Below are 15440 nucleotides of genomic sequence, written 5' to 3'. Positions count from 1 at the left end.
AGAAACGAGCGACGACCGATGCCCTCTTCGACGAGGTCGAAGCGGAGATGGATGTGCAGGCCGCCGCAGAAGCCGGAGCTGCGACTGCCGCCCATGTACCAGGTGTTGGGCACGGAGATAGTGGACATCTCCGACGCGGACTAGCTAGTTGTCTACGTAGTACGTCGGTGTTTTTTCTTTGCATACTTTTGTATGGATTTAAGATTTCTAGTATGAGGTATCCTGATGCAGATGAGTTAATTTGAGGCTTGACCGATCTGTGTCCGGATTTTCCTACTCCGGCTGTAGATGCTCTTATAGCATCTACAATCGGACCCCATGCCCGCCCCAACGTTCGGATGGGCTGCCCAGTCATTGTCCGGATGCCAAAGCGCCACCAACTGGTCTCCTCATAGCCTGGCCCAACGCCCGGACTATCTGGGGTGGATATGGGGACACGCCCGCCATGTCAGATCCGGTCCACGCTGGCCCATCCAGCCCCACATATAATGGACCCTATCCACACTCCGGCCGAAACCCTAACCGCATTCCACTCCACTCCGCTCCCTTCTAGCCCATTCCCTTTGCCCAAAAGCTCCCGTCCGACGATCTCCTACCTTCTCCGGCATGGCAGGCAGCGGATCTGAGTGTTACACCTCCAGCTCCGTTGACCCCGAGCTCATCCCATGTGGCTCTGAGGAGGACATGACTGTCTGTCTTGCGCTTTGCCACTCCCGGGAGGAGGCCGCCTGACGACAGCGCTCGGATTCCTTCCGCCGGGAATCCATTGCGTCCGCCCAAATGGCGCATGGATCCGGCACGAGGTGTGTCGTCGCTGCCTTACCGAAGGCGGTGCGGTCCTTCTGGCGTCCGAACACGCCGGTGGATGCGCAACTACTTCGTTGGCATGACGAGGTGGAGCTGAACGCATGGGCATCTGCCGACACAAATATGATGCGACCTACACGCCATGCTAGGCAGTGGGCACGGGAGGCGGCGGCAACCTACGTGGCAACGGACATTGCCGAGGCGGAGTCGGATTCTCCGGTGCCTCGTATGGTGCACGGCCACCCCGGGCGCCACAACAACATCGTGTGGACGTCTCTAGCTCTTCCCAAGATGGATCCATCATCAATCTCACATCCACCGGTATCGTGAAAGTTCCGGACTTCGACGGAAGAGTAGGGCATGGGAGTCGGCGGGGCCTCGACTCCCGTGAGCCGGTCCATGTCCCATGTCCTACTCTACCTCGCCGGCGACTGGACCAACATTTGGGCGGGCACAACTGGCCGCCGGACATGAACACGGCGGAGCCGGATGGGCTCCACTTTAGATTAGGTTTCACGCGCATGTAATAATATGGATTTGAGAATTTGCAAATGGGGTATCTGGAAGTGAAAACGGTTTTCTGTGTCGTCCGGTCATTCTCCGCGGGCGCGCCCGGGGTCTGCGGGCGTTTGGGGAACGGAATTTGGTCTTTGTGGTTGTAGATGCTCTTACTAATCGTGTGCTCTGTTTCTAGAATAGAAAATAGCTCTGCAACTAGACAATCGAATGTCATGATGCCTTAGTGTATCTTCAACCAGACGTGGTTGTATGTTTCATTCAAAGCTTTCTTTCTTAATGTTGCATCCATAATTGTATAATTTCTTTTTTATTTTTATCATGCTCAGCGTATCTCTTGTTAGTGAAGGGCCGAGTTCATGCATGTGGCCAACTGGCCCATCAATGTGGAGGGCACAATGCAGTTTGACACGATGTTGTTAAAAATGGCATACCCTTAACCCTCAGTATCACCAACGAGGGAGGGAGAACATGTCTTAGTGGTCCAAGTTGGATTCAGATTGCCACAAAATTAGGGATGCAAGCTGGGAAGGCGTTCAAACTATTTCTTCACGAATTCGAGAAGGACCACACCAGCAACAAAATCTATGTGTGGTACCATGTCCCGCAATCACCATAGTACGTATAGTTCCGGTGGTGATCCGGATGTTGTACGAGTACTTGTATGGTACTAGCTACCACTTTATTGCACATATATATGTTGTATGCACTTATTATATCATAGTGTGTAAGTATTAAACATTAGAGAGTTGTTGAACTAAAGTGTATATTTGAAGTATGCTATTTACGATTTTAGGGTACTGATATTATTGCTAAACTGAAATAAGATGCAACGACGCCCCCAAAATGCTGCCATGACAGGTTTTTTGGTTGTCATAAGACAACTGTGGCGGGCGCAATCGAATGCCTGCCACAGGTAAGTACATAATCAGTGGCGGATGAGGCGGCAGTAGTGACGGGAGGTCACTGGCGGGCGCCTCTGAGAGCCTTGTGAAGGAAATATGCCCTAGAGGCAATAATAAAGTTATTATTTATTTCCTTATTTCATGATAAATGTTTATTATTCATGCTAGCTAGAATTGTATTAACCGGAAACATAATACATGTGTGAATCCATAGACAAACAGAGTGTCACTACTATGCCTCTACTTGACTAGCTCGTTGATCAAAGATGGTTATGTTTCCTAAACCATGGACATGAGTTGTCATTTGATAAATAGGATCACATCATTAGGAGAATGATGATTGACTTGACCCATTCCGTTAGCTTAGCACTTGATCGTTTTAGTTTACTGCTATTGCTTTCTTCATGACTTATACATGTTCCTATGACTATGAGATTATGCAACTCCCGATTACCGGAGGAACACTTTGTGTGCTACCAAACGTCACAACGTAATTGGGTGATTATAAAGGTGCTCTACAGGTGTCTCCGATGGTACTTGTTGAGTTGGCATAGATCGAGATTAGGATTTGTCACTCCGATTGTCGGAGAGGTATCTCTGGGCCCTCTCGGTAATGCACATCACTATAAGCCTTGCAAGCAATGCAACTAATGAGTTAGTTGTGGGATGATGCATTACAGAACGAGTAAAGAGACTTGCCGGTAACGAGATTGAACTAGGTATTGAGATACCGACGATCGAATCTCGGGCAAGTAACATACCGATGACAAAGGGAACAACGTATGTTGTTATGCGGTTTGACCGATAAAGATCTTCGTAGAATATGTAGGAACCAATATGAGCATCCAGGTTCCGCTATTGGTTATTGACCGGAGACGTGTCTCGGTCATGTCTACATAGTTCTCGAACCCGTAGGGTCCGCACGCTTAAAGTTCTGTGACGATCGGTATTATGAGTTTTGGTGTTTTGATGTACCAAGGTAGTTCGGAGTCCCGGATATGATCACGGACATGACGAGGAGTCCCGAAATAGTTGAGACGTAAAGATCGATATATTGGAAGGCTATATTTGGACATCGGAATGGTTTCGGGTGAAATCGGGATTTTACCGGAGCACCGGGAGGTTACCGGAACCCCCCGGTAATTGTATGGGCCTTAATGGGTCATAGTGGAGAGAGAGAGGAGGCCAGGGCAGGCCGCGCGCCCCCTCCCCCTCTGGTCCGAATTGGACTAGGAGGGGGGCACCGCCCCCCCTTTCCTTCCTCCCTCTCTCCCCCTTCCTTCGCTCCTAGTCCAACTAGGGAAGGGGGGGGGGAGAATCCTACTCCCGGTGGGAGTAGGACTCCTCCAGTGCGCGCCATAGCTAGGCCGGCCCTCCCCCTCCTCCACTCCTTTATATACGTGGCCAGGGGCACCCCATAGACATACAAGTTGATCAGTTGATCTTTTAGCCGTGTGCGGTGCCCCCCTCCACCATAATCCACCTCGGTCATATCGTAGCGGTGCATAGGCGAAGCCCTGTGTCGGTAGCATCATCATCACCGTCATCACGGCGTCGTGCTGACAGAACTGTCCCTCGAAGCTCTACTGGATCGGAGTTCGTGGGACATCACTGAGCTGAACGTGTGCTGAACTCGGAGGTGCCGTGCGTTCGGTACTTGGATCGGTCGGATCGTGAAGACGTACGACTACATTAACCGCATTCTCATAACGCTTCTGCTTACGGTCTACGAGGGTACGTGGACAACACTCTCCCCTCTCGTTGCTATGCATCACCATGATCTTGCGTGTGCGTAGATTTTTTTTTGAAATTACTACGTTCCCCAACAGTGGATCCCATCCAGGTTTATGCGTAGATGTTATATGCACGAGTACACTACTAGGGAAAACCTTATACACAGAATCTTAGCAGCAGCGCGACACAAAAAGAGGCGCTACTGCTAATTAGCAGTAGCGAGGTTAAGAAAACCACGCTACTGATGTAAATTTAGCAGTAGCGTGTGTTGTCTAAACCGCGCTGCTACAAAAATCCACCGACAGTACCCAACAACCTAAGTTTACCAGCAGCGCGGTGTCATGATGCGCGCTACTGCTAATGCAATAGTAGTAGCACACTTTTTAGTCACGTCGCTGCTGCTAATTTTGAAATTGTCCACATGGTTGGCCCGTTTAGCAGTAGCGCGTGTGACGAAAGGGCGCTGCTGCTACGCTCTTAGCAGTAGCGCGTTTTTCAAAATTAGCAGCAGCGACGTGACCACCTTTTTCCCGCGCTACTGCTAAGATGCAGCACCCCACCACCTTTTTCCACCCGTCCTCCCCTCCCCCATCTCCTCTTCTCCCTTTCCCCTACCTCCCACATCCTCCCTCTCTCACTCTTCTTCTTCCTCAATACTTCTCCCCCATTATTACTCTCCCTCTTCTACCTACCTTTCCCTCTCTTCATTACTCCTAGCTAACTACACCACCTCCATTAATGCATCTCCTTTCTCTTTTTCCTTCCCCCTCCACTAGTTGAAGTTGTCTCCTACCAAATTAGCTAGCTAGGTAGATGTAGCATTTAGTTAAGTGACCTATTTGCCCCCTAACTAGATCTATCTTTGTCAAGAAGAGCTTTGTGCACTTTTGATCTCCCTACATCATCATCTCCACCGTGTGCTCGATCTCGAGATAGAGGTGATTAAAATTTCATGCTTTTGCAAAATGGAAATATGTGTATGTGTGTGATATGATAATTGGGCAATATGATGGAAATTGTGTGTGTGGCATGAGTTGACGCCAAATTGTGCTTTTGAGTTGCCTATGTTTTGCCGAAATGTCGATTTATTTTCGTTTCGGCGAATTCCGGGCAAACTCTAGATCTATACGTCCTATTTTTAGGGAAGGTCATGCCGAATTTTTGTATGACTTTGATGCATGCATGCATTTTTATAATCAATTTGTTTATTATTACCATGCAGACGTTCATGATGGTCAGTGTACGGCGGTGCAGGACATGAAAGAAAATAACCGGACAGAGGTTTTATGTCCGTGTCGAAAATGCAAAGGAATAGTTTGGCTCGACCCCTATGACGATGGTCGTGTCGAAGCGCACCTGCTCATGACTGGTTTCATGGATGGCTATACTCGGTGGATAATTGAAGATGAGGATGACGATGTTGAGGATGCTGACGGGGCAGGCAATGACGACATGGGGCAAGACGAAGAGATGGTCGATAATGGAGGCGGGGAAGAGGCCAGACATGGCGACGGAGAAGGGGCTGGATATGGAGGAGGAGAAGGGGTCGGGCATGGCAGAGGAGAGAACGACGTGGACTCCACGCAGCAGAGTTCATCGGTACTAAGTTCAAACGTGCGGGACCCTCATGTTCAAGCACTGCTTCGCAAGGAGACGAGTACTGAGAGAGCTTCTTCTAGAGAGGAGGCTAAGCTGGAGCAACTGGTGGTAGACTCGAACACTCCATTGTATGATGGTTGCAATCCTGAGGTGACCCGCTTGAGTTTCACGCTCCAACTCCTGAAGACGAAGGCTAAAAACAAATGGACCGACACCAGCCTCAATGAGCATCTCAAGTACCTAAAGGATGTTCTTCCCGCGGGGAATCTATGTCCTACTAGTGTTGATGAGGCCAAGAAGATCATGTGCCCTCTTGATCTGCCGCACGTTAGATACCATGCATGCATCAACGATTGCATAATTTATTGGAAGGAGCACGCGGAAAAAACAAGCTATCCGGTGTGCAATGCTTCTCGATACAAGAAGACCGGGAAGAAATGTCCCCAGAAAGTTGTATGGTACTTACCGATCACTCCCCGTCTCCAGCGGTATTTCATAGATCCCAAGGAAGCAAAGCTAATGCGCTGGCATGCGGAGAGGAAGAAGCCCGACGATGGAGATGATCCGAAGCTGAGACACGTCAAGGATGGAAGCCAGTGGAGAGCGTTGAACAACTTCTATCAGTATTTCGAATGTGATGCAAGGAACATCGTGCTCGGCGCGTGTACCAACCATAGCACATGGCCCGTGTTTGTATGGATGTACAACCTCCCCCTGGTTGTGCATGAAGTCGAAGTACATTCACATGAGCATGCTTATTCAAGGGCCGAAACAACCAGGAAATAATATTAATTTGTATCTGGGGCTACTTCAAGAGGAGTTAGACATGTTATGGAAAACACTGGCCAAGACATGGGACGCCAGCAAAGGCGAGTATTTCTACATGAGAGCCGCGCGGATCACGATGGTGCACGACTATCTCGGTTACGGATATGTTGCAGGCCAGGTGTGCCATGGATATTGCGGATGCACGCGGTGCATGGATGATACGCCGTCCCAGCAGCTAACGTCAAGGAAAGATGGCGGGTCCGGCAAAATCGTGTACATGGGGCATCGAAGATGGCTCGAACAGGACGACCCATGGAGAAACCTAGATCTATTAAATGGTCACGCTGAGCATCGAGGACCTCCACGTAAGCGGAGCGGTGCCGAAATCGATGAGCTGTTGAAAAACTGGAATAAGTGCCCCGCGCCGGGAAAGACGATGAAAAAGGCGCCGGAGCCGCTGCTGAAGGTATGGAAGACGAGGTCTGTGTTCTGGGACTTGTAGTACTGGAACAAACTCGATACACCTCATTGCCTTGATCAAATGCATATCTGTAAGAATGTCCTTGAGAGCTTGCTCGCGACACTGATGAACATGCCGGATAAGACCAAGGATGGGCCGAAGGCAAGAAAAGACTTGCAAGATTTGAAAATCAGGGAAGATCTGCACATGCCGCCCCGTAAAATGTCAGACGAGACAGAGACGGAGACAGAGGCGCGGGAGAAGAAGGGCAAGAAAATAAAGAAAGAGGATTATTGCCCCCCTTCTTGCTTCACCTTAAGTCAGGCCGAGATCGGTCAATTCTTTAAGTGCCTTACCGGAGTCAAAGTTAGTTCCGGTTACTGTGGCAAGATAAGCAGATATCTAGACATGGACAAGAAAAGGTTCAGCGGGATGAAGTCCCATGACTGTCATGTGATGATGACGCAGATACTACCTGTTGCCCTTAGAGGGGTAATGGACAAGCACGTCCGTGACACGCTTATTGGTCTCTGCAACTTTTTCGACGTCATCTCTCGAAAGTCGATCAGTCTGAAGCAGCTCCGAAGGCTACAGGAAGAGATCGTTGTGATACTGAATGAGGTTGAGATGTACTTCCCTCCCGCGTTCTTTGACGTGATGGTGCATCTGTGTGTCCATATTGTGGACGACATAATAGACCTGGGGCCGTCATTTCTGCACAACATGATGCCGTTTGAGAGGATGAATGGGATCGTCAAAGGATTCGTTTGTAACATGTCCCGTCCGGATGGAAGCATCGTCCAGGGCTATCTGACACAAGAGTGCATCTCTTTCTGCGAGAATTTTCTATATGGCGCAGACCAGCCACCTGGTGTTAGTGTTGGTTTGCCCGTTAACAAGCACGATGGGAGGCTCGAAGGAGAAGGTTACTCCAACGGTCGCAGGGAACTGCACGTGGCATACTCAGATCGATGCAGCGACTTTGACATAGCAAACTTGGTATTGCTACAACACCTAGACGAGGTAGATCCTTTCGTGGCACTGCACAAAGAAATTATCGCAAAGAAGTATCGTGACCGGGGGGTATGCAGGACGGACGCCGAAGTTACTAGAGAGCACAACTCCACTTTCCTGCATTGGTTCAAAGAGCATATTATTGCTAATCCCCCGGAGGAGGGCTCTAAGGACGGATTGCTCATATACGCCTTAGCACATGGCCCCTTGCCCAACCTCCTAACCTATCAGGCATACGATATCAATGGATACACGTTCTACACGGAGGCCAAAGATATGGACAGTGATGATCAGAACTCAGGGGTGACGATGGAATGCATGACCGGCAGCGACAATGGCGCAACTGAAAGATTTTACGGAAGGGTCGAGGAGATCTGGGAGCTTGACTACTCTGGACTACACAACACGACGATGTTCCGTGTCAGATGGGCTAAGAATGTCGAAAGAGAAAACCGGAATTTCACTACTATGACTATACCCGACGCCAAGAGCACTACCATGAACGCTATCGCAAAAAATGAGCCATGGGTACACGCTAAGCACGTGACACAATGCTTCTTCATAACCGACTCGCGCAATCCCAGTCGTGTTGTCGTGAGGAGAGGCAAAAGGAACATCATTGGAATGGATGGAGTCGCCAACGAGGAAGACTACGATCAGTACGGCAACCCAATGAGGGAAGATGATGATGATGATGAAGTATACGTCAATAGAAGAATCAATACTACATTACCTAAGAAAAATCATACTCCATGGAAAAGGCAAAGTCACAATGAGGGGCTCAATTATTCTTCAACGAAAAAGAAGGGAAAGAAGCTTACTCAAAAACGAAAACGTCAACACTGAGGAACCGTATGTTATCGGTCAAATGATGTAATATATATGTTCCTATTTTGTATAGACACTTAGCCATTATTATGCATGGGTTCAATGATGTAATATATATGTTCCTATTTTGTATACATATTTAACCGTCAAATGATGCAATATATATCGCCTTCCCTTCGTTCACTGCTCTCGGAAAAAAAGAAAAGGAAAGTGAGAGAAAATAAAGGAAAAGAAAATAGCAGCAGCGCTTTTGTGAGGAAAGAGCTACAGCTAGTCAAGATAGCAGTAGTGGTTTCTACACGAAACCGCTATAGCTACCTGGAGTAGCTATAGCGCGTTTTGCCTAAACGCGCTACTGCTATGCCCACTTAACCCCTAAAATCCCCACTCCTCTCTTCATCCCACCTCTTTTCCCCCAAATCCCCGCACTCTCTCTTCCCCCGTCGCGCCGCCCTCGCTGGAGCCCTGCCCTCGCCGGGCCTCTGCGCTCGCCCCCGACCGACCCCGGCGCCGGCTCCGTCCCCGACCCCGACCCCAACCGACCCCGGCGCCGGCTCCGACCCCGACCCCGACCGGCCCCGGCGCTCGCCCACGGTCCCGGCCCCGACCCGACCCCGGCTCCGGCCCCGGCGCTCGACCCCTCCCAACCTCGGCCGTCATCGGGCCTGCACCCTCTGTAAGCCCCCCCGCTCATCCTCTCTCTGGTAGATAGGTTTTTTGGTTAATTTACTTAGGTTTTAGTTAGGGAAGATGGTTAATTAGGTAAATTTAGCTAGGTTTTTTCTTCAAGTTCTATATTTTTCTTCCTTTTATATGCAAATTTGAAGTGGACATGTGATAGGTGGACATGTGATGTTTTGGACATGTCATATTTGGAATTTGGACATGATGATTATGTGCAGGGTAAATGATCCGAGTGGCCTATGTTACGCCGGAATGTTGATTCATTTCCGTTCCGGGAATTTCAGGCGCTCGACATGTCCATTTTTAAGCAAAGGTCATGCCAAAATTTTTCGTGAATTTTGGCATGATTTGTGCCAGACAGTAGGCATATCGAGTGCTGCGAGTTGCTGGGAAACGACATTCCGGCAAACATAGATTTCTTTTTTATGTCATTTCTCATTTTTTCATAGTTTTAGAATTAAACAAGGAGACTTAATCATAGGAAACATGTCGAACAACGAAGAAACTGGGCCTTCTGACCAAGATGCTAACAAGATGGATTATGATGGTGAACAAGAGTACCTCGACTATTTAACTGCTAACAAAATGCAAATTCAAGGTTTGCAGGTCGGCCTCGATGATGGTACTGACGCCGACATCGACACCGACGGCGCCGGCGCCGATGGCGGCGCCGAGACGGGCGGGGAAGATACCGGCGGGGAAGGTACCGGCGCCGATGCCGCTACCGAAAGGAAGAAGCAGAGGATACGAAAACCTAACAAACTAGGGATTGGACGACTGGTGATCACAAAGATGGCACCGGGCAAGTTTGAGCCATTAGAGCCGGAAGAACCTCGCAAGTGCTATGGGAACCAAGTAGGATGCATCCTACGGGAATGCGCGAGCATCAACGACGATGACTTAAGGAGTAAAGAACATTTGACGCAGTTGCTCCTGACGAAGTTGCACAAGAGATTCAAGTTCCCCGACCGGGATGATAACATTAGAACAACCGTGGGATGATCCGAAGATGAAAAAGATTAACAATCACGCCATGGGCATGTTCAACAATGATTTGGCCTCCTGGAAAGGAAGGGTGAAATGAGCTATTGAGGCTGAGGAACCCCTATCCAAGATTCTGGAGGAAAATCCGACACTTACGGAAGAGGAGTTCGAAAAGTTCAAGGACACTTGCGCTACCGAGGCAGCCAAGGCTAAGGCTGCAAAATTCAAGAGCCTTCAGCAAAGGAACACGGGGAAGCATCGCCTCGGAAGCCGTGGCTACCTCGGTAAAAGGCCCATATGGGATAAGGAGGACGCGGAACGTGAAGCCACGGGTATCCCAGACCCCTTCGCGAAGTTCACCAACCCCTTGGAGCGTGACTTCATCAGGGCCCGTGATACGTCTCCAACGTATCTATAATTTTTGATTGTTCCATGCTATTACATATTCTGTTTTGGATGTTTAATGGGCTTATTTATACACTTTTATATTATTTTGGGGACTAACCTATTAACCGGAGGCCCAGCCCAAATTGCAGTGTTTTTGCCTATTTCAGTGTTTCGCAGAAAAAGAATATCAAACGGAGTCCAAACGGAATGAAACCTTCGGGAACGTGATTTTTGGAACAAACGTGATCCAGAGAACTTGGAGTGGACGTCAAGCAAGAAACGAGGAGGCCACGAGGTAGAGGGCGCGCCTACCCCCCAGGCGCGCCCTCCACCCTCGTGGGCCCCTCGTGGCTCCACCGACCTACTTCTTCCTCCTATATATACCTATGTACCCCCAAACCATCAGAAGCGACCATGAAAACCTAATTCCACCGCCACAACCTTCTATACCCGTGAGATCCCATCTTCGGGCCTTTTCCGGCATCCTGCCGGAGGGGGCATTGATCACTGAGGGCTTCTACATCAACACCATAGCCTCTTCGATGATGTGTGAGTAGTTTACCTCAGACCTTCGGGTCCATAGTTATTAGCTAGATGGCTTCTTCTCTCTCTTTGGATCTCAATACAAAGTTCTCCTCGATTCTCTTGGAGATCTATTCGATGTAATCTTCTTTTGCGGTGTGTTTGTCGAGATCCGATGAATTATGGGTTTATGATCAAGATTATGTATGAACAATATTTGAATCTTCTCTGAATTATTTTATGTATGATTGGTTATCTTTGCAAGTCTCTTTGAATTATCAGTTTGGTTTGGCCTACTAGATTGATCTTTCTTGCAATGGGAGAAGTGCTTAGCTCAGCAAGACACGTATTGTATTGTTGCCATCGAGGATAAAAAGATGGGGTTTATATCATATCGCATGAGTTTATCCCTCTACATCATGTCATCTTGCTTAAAGCGTTACTCTGTTCTTATGAACTTAATACTCTAGATGCATGCTGGATAGCGGTCGATGTGTGGAGTAATAGTAGTAGATGCAGAATCGTTTCGGTCTACTTGTCACAGACGTGATGCCTATATACATGATCATACCTAGATATTCTCATAACTATGCTCAATTCTATCAATTTCTCGACAGTAATTTGTTCACCCACCGTAATACTTATGCTATCTTGAGAGAAGCCACTAGTGAAACCTATGGCACCGGGGTCTATTTTCCATCATATTAATCTCCTGTTATTTCCATTACTGTTTACTTGCATTCTTTACTTTTACTCTTTATCATAAAAGTACCAAAAATATTATCTTATCATCTCTATCAGATCTCACTCTCGTAAGTGACCGTGAAGGGATTGACAACCCCTTTATCGCGTTGGTTGCGAGGTTCTTATTTGTTTGTGTAGGTGCAAGGGACTTGACGTGACCTCCTACTGGATTGATACCTTGGTTCTCAAAAACAGAGGGAAATACTTATGCTACTTTACTGCATCACCCTTTCCTCTTCAAGGGAAAACCAACGCAGTGCTCAAGAGGTAACAAGAAGGATTTCTGGCGCCGTTGCTGGGGAGGTGTGCGTCAAGTCAAGACATACCAAGTACCCATCACAAACTCTTATCCCTCGCATTACATTATTTGCCATTTGCCTCTCGTTTTCCTCTCCCCCACTTCACGCTTGTCGTTTTATTCGCCCTCTCTTTACCGTTCGCCCTCTTTTTCGCCTGCTTCTTGTTCGCTCGTGTGTTGGATTGCTTGCTTGTCACGATGGCTCAAGATAATACTAAATTGTGTGACTTTGCCAATACCAACAACAATGATTTCCTTAGCAGTCCGATTGCTCCTCTTACCGAACCTGAATCTTGTGAAATTAATGTTGCTTTGCTGAATCTTGTCATGAAAGATCAATTCGCCGACCTACGTAGTGAAGATGCCGCTACCCATCTAAATAGCTTTGTTGAATTGTGTGATATGAAAAAGAAGAAAGATGTGGACAATGATATTGTTAAGTTGAAACTATTTCCGTTTTCACTTAGAGATCGTGCTAAAACTTCGTTTATGTCTTTGCCTAAAAATAGCGTTGATTCTTGGAATAAGTGCAAAGATGCTTTTATCTCTAAGTATTTTCCTCCCGCTAAGATCATCTCTCTTAGAAACGATATTATGAATTTTAAGCAACTTGATCATGAACATGTTGCACAAGCTTGGGAGAGAATGAAATTAATGATATGTAATTGCCCTACTCATGGTTTGAACTTATGGATGATTATACAAAATTTCTATGCCGGATTGAATTTTGCTTCTAGATATCTTTTAGATTCGGCCGCGGGAGGCACTTTTATGGAAATCACTTTAGGAGAAGCTACTAAACTCCTAGATAATATTATGGTCAATTATTCTCAATGGCACACTGAAATAACTATTAGTAAAAAAGTGCATGCGATAGAAGAAATTAATGTTTTGAGTGGAAAGATGGATGAACTTATGAAATTGTTTGCTAATAAGAGTGTTTCTTCTGATCCCAATGATATGCCTTTGTCTACTTTGATTGAGAATAATAATGAATCTATGGATGTGAATTTTGTCAGTAAGAATAATTTTGGTAACAACGCTTATAGAGGAAACTTTAATCCTAGGTCGTATCCTAGTAACTTCTCTAATAATTATGGTAATTGCTACAACAACTCTTATGGAAATTTTAATAAGATGCCCTCTGATTTTGAGACTAGTGTTAAAGAATTTATGATTTCTCAAAAGAATTTTAATGCCTTGCTTGAAAAAAAATTGCCTAAGATTGATGAATTGGCTAAGAACATGGATAGAATTTCTCTTGATGTTGATTCTTTGAAACTTAGATCTATTCCACCTAAGCATGATATCAATGAGTCTCTCAAAGCCATGAGAATTTCCATTGATGAGTGCAAAAAAAGAACCGCTAGGATGCATGCTAAGAAAGATTGCTTTGTGAAAGCGTGTTCTTCTAATTTTTATGAGAATAAAGATGAAGATCTAAAAGTTATTGATGTGTCCCCTATTAAATCTTTGTTTTTCAATATTAATCTTGATAATGATGGGACTGGAGATGAGCCACCTTTACCTAGAAGGCGTTCCAAAAATTCGGAGTTTTTAGATCTTGATGCAAAAATTAGTAAAAGTGGGATTGAAGAGGTTAAAACTTTAGATAGCAATGAACCCACTATTTTGGATTTCAAGGAATTTAATTATGATAGTTGCTCTTTGATAGATTGTATTTCCTTGTTGTAATCCGTGCTAAATTCTCCGCATGCTTATAGTCAAAATAAAGCTTTTACTAAACATATCGTTGATGCTTTGATGCAATCTTATGGAGAAAAGCTTGAGGTGGAAGTTTCTATCCCTAGAAAACTTTATGATGAGTGGGAACCTACTATTAAATTAAAATTAACAATCATGAATGCTATGCTTTGTGTGATTTGGGTGCTAGTGTTTCCACGATTCCAAAAACTTTGTGTGATTCGTTAGGTTTCCATGAATTTGATGATTGCTCTTTAAACTTGCATCTTGCGGATTCCATGTGACGCCCGGATAATTAAGCTACAGTAATCCCCTGCTAATGATGCCAGGTCACCATCATTACTGTTGCTAATCTCACTCGAGTCAAAGCCGGTTCATATTCAAATTTAAATCAAAGTCAAAATTTAAAGTTTTCAAAAATCAAAACTAAAAAGTACAAACTATGACAAATAAATCATGAGTAATATTGTTGGAGAAATCATTTTTTATAAAGAATTTGAATACACTAAAGCAATTAAATCAGAGGCTTAAACTATTATTTAAATACCTTTTTAATAGAAAATTATTCTAACTAATTTAATTAAAGTTGCCAAACTTTTGTGGTAGTGACATATTTTAAACCACTAATTATAGTAAAATATTTATAATTTATAAAACAAAATTAAATAGAACAAAAAAAAGAGAAGCTAAACTAAAAAAAACAAAAGGAGGGGAAGCCCCCCCCCCCCCTGCTGGACCACGGCCCAGCTGGCCATCGGGCCAACCAGGTCGGCCCCCACTCCTCTCCCTTATCCACCCCACTCCCCCACCGACAACCCCCACCTCCCCACTCCCTCGCTCCCCCACTCCCCGATCCCATCTGGATCGGGGCAACGACCGCGACGCCGCCGCCTCGCCCCCGTCGCCGGACGCCCCCATCGCCTCGACGCCCGCGTCGACCCCCCCTTCCCCGTGCCCCGACGCTGCTGCTGCCCTTCGCCGGACCTCGACCACCTCCTCCGCCACCTCGCCTCCCCGCGTCGGCCTCGACAACCCCGGCCCGAGCCACCACCCGTGGCCCCATCACCGGATCGCCGCCCCCCGGAGCTGACCTCGCCCGACGCTGCCCCGCCGTCGCCGCGTCCCCGTCCTCCTCCCCGCCGGACTGCGTCCGCCTCCTCGACACGGCGACGACGCCTCGTCCCCATCCTCCTCCACAACGGTCGCCCCCGAGCCTCGCCGCCCCGCTTCTCTCCAACGCCGGTGAGGCCACCTCCGGCCTCCAGTCCCTTCTCCCTTCCCCGCGCCGTACCCGCCCGCTGCCCGCCTCGCCTCGCCCCACCGCGCCTGTTCCGGTAGCCGCCCGTGCCGCCGCGGATGTCGACTCCGCCGTCGACGCCGGGCAAGTCCAGCCGCCCCGCGACCACCGGTCGACGTGGTCGACCACTAGCTACCCATCGGTCCCCTTCGCGCATCGAACCGACGCCCGTAGCGCAAGCCCCGGCGG

Source organism: Aegilops tauschii, chromosome 7 (assembly GCF_002575655.3).
Source record: "Aegilops tauschii subsp. strangulata cultivar AL8/78 chromosome 7, Aet v6.0, whole genome shotgun sequence".
NCBI lineage: Eukaryota > Viridiplantae > Streptophyta > Magnoliopsida > Poales > Poaceae > Aegilops > Aegilops tauschii.
Note: the sequence above shows the minus strand (reverse complement) of the source record.